The sequence below is a fragment of the Lepisosteus platostomus genome, chromosome 15, assembly GCF_059453375.1.
Source record: "Lepisosteus platostomus isolate fLepPlt1 chromosome 15, fLepPlt1.hap1, whole genome shotgun sequence".
Classification (NCBI taxonomy): Eukaryota; Metazoa; Chordata; class Actinopteri; order Semionotiformes; family Lepisosteidae; genus Lepisosteus; species Lepisosteus platostomus.
Genome location: NC_142625.1, coordinates 5,613,370 through 5,620,218, shown reverse-complemented (window position 1 = coordinate 5,620,218; position 6,849 = coordinate 5,613,370). Strand labels below are relative to the sequence as shown.

Here is a 6,849-nt window from a genome sequence, read left to right as displayed (position 1 = left end):
GCAAAGCATGGTTGTAAAAGACAGTGTTTCAATGATTTATTGGAGATATTGAGACGTCAGGGGCACAAGCTTCCAAAGGATTGCAGGACTCTCCTACAAACACCTAATAAAGTGCAAATCAGTGATAAATGCGGCGGTCAGTACATTTACTTTGGATTAAAGAAAGGAATCCTGAAAAACATATCTTCTTCTAAAACATTCCAAGAAGGCATGCATTCTGTAGACCTGTGTATCAATGTTGATGGAGTTCCTCTCTTCAAATCTACATCTGTGCAATTTTGGCCTATTTTGTGCTCTTTTCACCAATTCCAGCCTTTCATTGTAGCATTATTTTGTGGAGGGTCCAAGCCTGAATCAGTTGATGATTATGTGAGTGACTTTTTAGAGGAGTTAAAGTTACTCACCAATAATGGCATTCACTTTGAAGATAGAGTATTTAATGTTACTGTGAAGGCTTTTATATGTGATGCCCCTGCACGCTCATATCTGAAATGCTGCAAAGGACACAATTCATACTTTGGCTGCGAAAGATGCAAACTTAAAGGGAGCTGGGAGGGAAGAGTTGTTTTCACAGGGGATGAGGCATGTAATGATCGTACAGATGAACAAATCAAGAACTTTGAGTACAAGGAACACCAACAAAGACTTTCTCCCTTAGCTGCTGCTGGAATTGGGTGCATAAGCCAATTCTCCCTTGACTACATGCATCTAGCTTGTCTTGGTGTTGGCAAAAGAATTCTTATTTTCTTAAAGCAAGGACCACCTAAATGTCGACTGTCAGTCAGGCAGAGGAAAGAAATTTCTGATAATTTGGAAATTCTTAGCGGAAAGATGCCTGGGGAATTTACTAGACAGCCAAGATCCCTCTCAGAGCTTGACAGATGGAAGGCTGGAGTTCTGCCAGTTCCTTTTGTATACAGGTCCCATTGTGCTTCGTAATGTTGTATCAAAGGAACTATACACCCATTTTCTGATGCTAACAGTTGCTCTTTCCATTATGTTGGACTCGGACGAAAGAAAGAGAAATGCCTATCTCAACTATGCCCAAAAACTGCTTGATACCTTTGTTGACAATGCTCAGCATTTGTATGGACCAACATTTGTTGTATATAATGTGCACAGTTTGAGACATCTACATCAGGATGTGGTACAATTTAATTGTTCCTTAAATTATGTATCTGCATTCCCATTTGATAACTTTTTACAGTCCTTGAAGAAACTAGTGCGGAACAGTCATAACCCTATAGCTCAAGTAGTAAAGAGAATGAAGGAGAAGGAAAGAGTTCAGAGCAACTATGAAGGACCTGGTTCAAGGATGTATATTTCATCAAGACAAAAAGACTGTTGTTTCCTGTTGGATAATGAGGACTTTGCATTTGTGAAGGAGAAAAGAGCAGACAGAAGTCTTCTATGTGATGTTGTACGACAGACTCAGACTTGTAACTTCTTCACTGAACCATGTGAGTCAAAACTGCTTAATATTGTATATGTTAATAGTCTGGAGGTGCATGCAAGGGAGAAATTCCTCTCTGTAAAAGAGTTGCACAGAAAAGTAGTGTGTCTCCCATATGGTGCTGGTTATGTCCTTTTCCCTCTTCTTCATGACATAGAACATAATCCTGTTCCATGAAGAAGTTGCAACTTTGATTCACACAGGATGCTTCAGTCTGCTCTTTTCTCATGGTGAAGTTTATATTTTAAAGTTTGTGAGGAATTGCATGTAGTAAATACCATCTAACTACAAATGTATAAATAAAGCAGAATGTTTATTATTGAATTATGTGTTTTTATTGAGTATAATCTTTAAAATAAGTCATTTTGAAAGGTGTTCTGACAAACTAAATGACAAACTAAATGACAAACTAAATGACTAAATTGAAATATTAAGTTATGTGATAAAGCAGTGGTTCTCAAACTTTTTGGACCAAGTACCACCCCTAATCCAACCAAAGCATCCAAGTACCACCTACAAGTCATCTTCTCATAGGAACCCCAGAAATTCTCAATGACCAACATGAGCGCGCATGCACACACTCACACATACATATAATAAATATTATAATAATAAACTTAATTTGATAAAGCGCCTTTAAAGGTGGCTTCTCAAAGTGTTTTACAGAAAAAAAACATTAACAACAACTAATAAAAAAGCACCATTTCAGTGAGAGGGGTGAGCCTGTTTAGTTGAGCAAAGCAGATGTGAATTAATTTTTGCGAGCCTTGATACAATTCACAACGGAGTCTAACAGATATTAAATCGTCAGGCATTTTCTTGACGGCAAAGATCTCGCGGTGGATGTTGTAATGCGTACATTAATTTCTGGAGCAACCAATCTAATTCGTGCAACTACACCGTTATGTCGGCTTGTCATTGCTCTAGCACCGTCTGTACAAACTCCGACGCATTTTATCCAGTCAAGGCCATTCTCTTCGATAAATTCATTCAGAAGCTGAAATACGTGCTCTCCTGTAGTTCCTGTTGGTAGCGGTTTACAGAACAGAAAGTCTTCATGGGACATGCCCTCAAACTCGTGTCTAACGTAAACGAGCAAATTGGCCAAATCGACTACAGATTAATCTAATTGCAGTGAAAAACATCTGCTCATCTTAACGCGCTCTATCAGTGTACTTTTGATATAATCCTTCATTTCAATAATTCTATGAATGACTGTGTCTTTCAGGGGGAGGGGGGCAGCAGGTCGAGCTGTTTAGCAGCTTTTTCTCTACACATATATACATATACATACATTATTATGTATGGTCCATACATAATAATATGTGTCAGCTCTTTTGCCAACGGTAAATAAGGTTCTTCAAAAATAGTGTATCTTACCTGCTTTAGCAATCCGCAAGCTTGCATTTTTCCGCGTTTCCGTTTTTATTTCTGTATTTATTTAAAGTTTTTATTTCATGCGCATGGGAGCGAAACACAGAGACGCTCTGTGTATTTTTCTCAAATTAGAACAGTTCTTAAATATTTTTCTGTTATCACGCTTTCGTGTGCTGCGTTCGTAGCACGTATTTCTATGCATTCCTGTGTTTACAACGTTAGCATTGTTCCAAAATCACGCACATTCTCCTTTCTCCCTATTTTCTGGAGATACAGTAGCTTTTTTTAAATACAATTGGTCATTTGCATCTGTAGCACGCATTCCTATGGAGTGGTATAGAATTACAGAGTATCTCTTGTGTCCACTGAACTATTAGCGCGCACTGTATCGTAGTACGTAGGCTGCGTATTCGACACTTATTAAAATACAAAATATGAAAACCCGTCCTGATTTTTCAGCACACACGACACAGTTCCAGGATCATTTGGCGTACCACTTGGCGGCACTCCATGTACCACTGCCGGTACGCGTACCACAGTTTGAGAACCACTGTGATAAAGTAAATGTTTTCAATAACTGATTTCTTTTCAGAGTCTCCCAGGCAGAAGACCATGTCCAGACCAGATGAGAAGAGAGAGAGATATCCTCTTTCAGAAGGAAGTAAGTACAGTTAAAATGAATTACAGATGTGGGAATTTTTTATTTTTAAGATTATTAATTGCATGTAGCACATTAGCAACACTACAGTAATGCTAATGTGACAACAGTGTAAGAAAATCCTAACCCAATTCCTTTTAAATGCTGACATAAAATGTAAATTATTTCAGAGTTTCAGAAGCGGGTATTGGGCCTCCTGATAGAGATGAGGGATGAATTGAGGCATTTGGGTAGGTCCACAGAACCGGTGGACTCCCAATTCCACATCAGGAGGCTGACACAATGGAAGAGTTCGGTGCATATGAGCAAGCACTTGACAGCATGGACAATCAAAACCTGCTGGTGTGATATAATATTCTCACTGTGGTGTAGAAAATATTCACTACCAATATTCTAGGTTTCAGATGGGTCATAATTTTATAGCCTACATTTGATTAATATGATCCATCTCTGGCATATGTTCATATTTATAGTTTATAATGTATAATCTTGCTTATCCTTTAATGGCAAAATAAAGTGTTTTCATGTTCTAAAAAGTTACTACAATTTTTTTTACTTTGAAAAATGGTCACTTTGTATTTTTAGACTGAGAAAATACTGCAAAAAAGTGCAGTTAATACGTGAAAATGTGTTTGTTCCATGAATGTGTAAATGGGTATGTCTGATTAGTTGATTAATGAAGATCTAGTAGTAAAAATAGCTTCTAATATTATTTCTAATATAATATTATTACCAGATAAACCAACTTCAGAGAGTAGGCGGCAGTGATGTCAGAGAGAGTGTTTTCACAGTCTTGTCAAGGTATTGCTTATTGATTTTTTTAAATGTTTTTACATTACATTTTTACTTCGATCAAATTAACATATCCACGGAATTGAGCTTATAGATACCTTTGTGTTAACCACTGAATGTGCAAGGTGTAAAACTGCAAAATTGTCTTTTAAAATATAAGGATTACAGTACTACATTTGATCCTAAATATTTAAGTAAATAAATGTTGAGTGGAAACTCACTTGAAAAAATGTCTAAACTCAGTGAAAATTTGGTTTTCAGACTTATGACAAATGAACTGATGACAGAATTCAACTTTGCTGGCACAAACCGAAAATATAAAAAACAAAAGAGGGGCCTGGGAGACACAAATCTTTATAGAGTAATTAAAGGTACTCCTATTCTATGTTGTACTTTCAAACTTTGGGTACTCTTTAATTAGGACAGACTTTATTGCTCAATTGCTGTGATGCAAGCCACATTTTATCCGTTTATTTCAGCTTTGAGCTTAGTAAACCTTAATGGTTCATTTTTGAGATTATACTCAAGAAGATATTAACCATCATTTATTTGAGTAGTAATATTATATAATTTTCTCCTAGCTGCGGTGCTGAAGTCCCACCCTACATCGAAAGAAAAAGATATAAAGGAGCACGCAATGCGTTACTTGAAGAATGCATATGCAAGGCAGGGGGCCAGGAGATCTGGACACTGAAAATAATAGGTTTCTGGTCCTGTTAGGACAATTAGACAGGGTTTGCAAATGGTGGACAAAAATCGTCTTAACTTCCATTGTAATATTTGTTTTTTTTTAAATATATAAGTTGTACATTTTAAAATTTATATTTGAATCAAAATGTGGTTTTGAGTTAGATAGTGTGTTAATGTAATTAGTTTGTGTTTGTCATTACTATACTGTATATTGATGTTACCAGAATTTGTAGCTGAAGTTTAAGACTAGTTGTGTTTTTTTATGATTATTGCCCATATGTTGATTGTTGATTGATTGCATACAATGTATAATTTAATTTTTCAGGTGTGAATGTGTATTTTCAGAATAAATTTCTAAACCAAATCATTGGCTTGGTTTACTTGTTTCTACACCTATAAAACCTATCTTTGATGTATAATAGACCTCTACCCATATACGTATAATAGACCTCTAATGTTATCCGTATAATAGACCTCTAACCAAATACGTATAATAGACGTCTAAAGTTATCCGTATAATAGATCTCTAACCATATACGTATAAAAGTCCTCTAAAGTTATCCGTATAATAGACCTCTAAAGTTATCCGGAACTCCAACCATATATGTATAATAGTCCTCTAAATTTATCCGTATAATAGAACTCCAACCATTTATGTATAATGAACGTCTAATTATAGACGTATAATTGACGTATAACTTTAGACGTATATTAGAATTTCATTCTAGACGAATTGCAGACAACATTTAGACGTCTAAGGTATGCGTTTAATAGACGTATATTATAGATCTTTTGCCCACTGGGTAGCGAGGGGGGTGGTGGTAAAATTGACCTCAGAGCGAAAGTTCATAACATTTTTAAATTGTAAGCGGGTACAATTAATAGTGACAATAAACATCCGGATATAGGAGTTATAGTTTTTCATTTGTTTTAAATGCTGTTTTGTATATATAATTTTATATTAATGTAAAGTTTTCTAATTTATAATCACCACATGTATTTCATACAAAAATGTTCTTAATTTCGCATTGCAAAAAAAATAAAACCTCAAAACATCAAGCTTGATTTGTGAACACATCGCTATAAATAATAGATACATTTTCTTATAGCGATACCGTTAATAAAAAGATTTTTCTTGATAATATTCTTAGTGGTCTGTTGGTGAATCAAACACAGACACCGGGGCACATTTTCACCACGTTTTAAAAGCTATGAAATTAAGACACTACATGTTAACTACATGCTGCCGAGTGAGAAAGCTGAGTTTTTGGTTTGGTATGAAGAATGCAAGGGAAGTGTGTTTAACTGACAGAGAGAGTTGAAACGCTACTGCCGGATGGATGTGGCAATTTCAAGAGAAAGCTGTGTCAGGTTCTGGGACGAGGTCATGACTACGACCAGACAGACACCCGTGACTGAGTCAGGGGCCGCCTGTGTTGTGTGCATTGACCCCTTTCAGTTTGTGACCATCGCTAGTGTCTGCATGGCCATGTTCAGACTTGTGTTTTTACAGGAAGAGACGATAGCGCTGCTACCCCATGACAATTACCACCTCCAGCAAAAACGATTTTCTACACCCAGCATTCAGTGGCTTATGTACATCGAACACACAGAGCACGTTAAAATCCAACACGCATTAACCACACCCGGGGAGTTCAAGGTTGGACCATATTTTCTGGATGGTTATGCTGTAATTGACGGAGTGCAGACAGCCTTTGAGTTCAACGGTTGTTTTTTCACGGTTGTAGTGTTTGTTATTGTGAAAACGATTTTAATCCGCTGACAAACACTACTTTAGGTTGGTTGTACAGAAAGACGATGGTGAAAATTAATTTTCTCTAAATGGTTTTAACGTGCGTGTTTTGTGGTAGCACAAGTT

General features: G+C 36.5%; 1 long non-coding RNA gene across 1 annotated transcript; it reads left to right on the top strand.

Annotated features, from left to right (window-relative positions):
- The first annotated feature begins 4,223 nt into the window (after positions 1 to 4,223).
- Positions 4,224 to 5,328, top strand: LOC148647755 (uncharacterized). Its single transcript, XR_015926697.1, has 3 exons — positions 4,224 to 4,289; positions 4,542 to 4,651; positions 4,862 to 5,328. It is a non-coding gene; the product is annotated as an uncharacterized LOC148647755 (long non-coding RNA).
- The last annotated feature ends 1,521 nt before the right edge of the window (positions 5,329 to 6,849 follow it).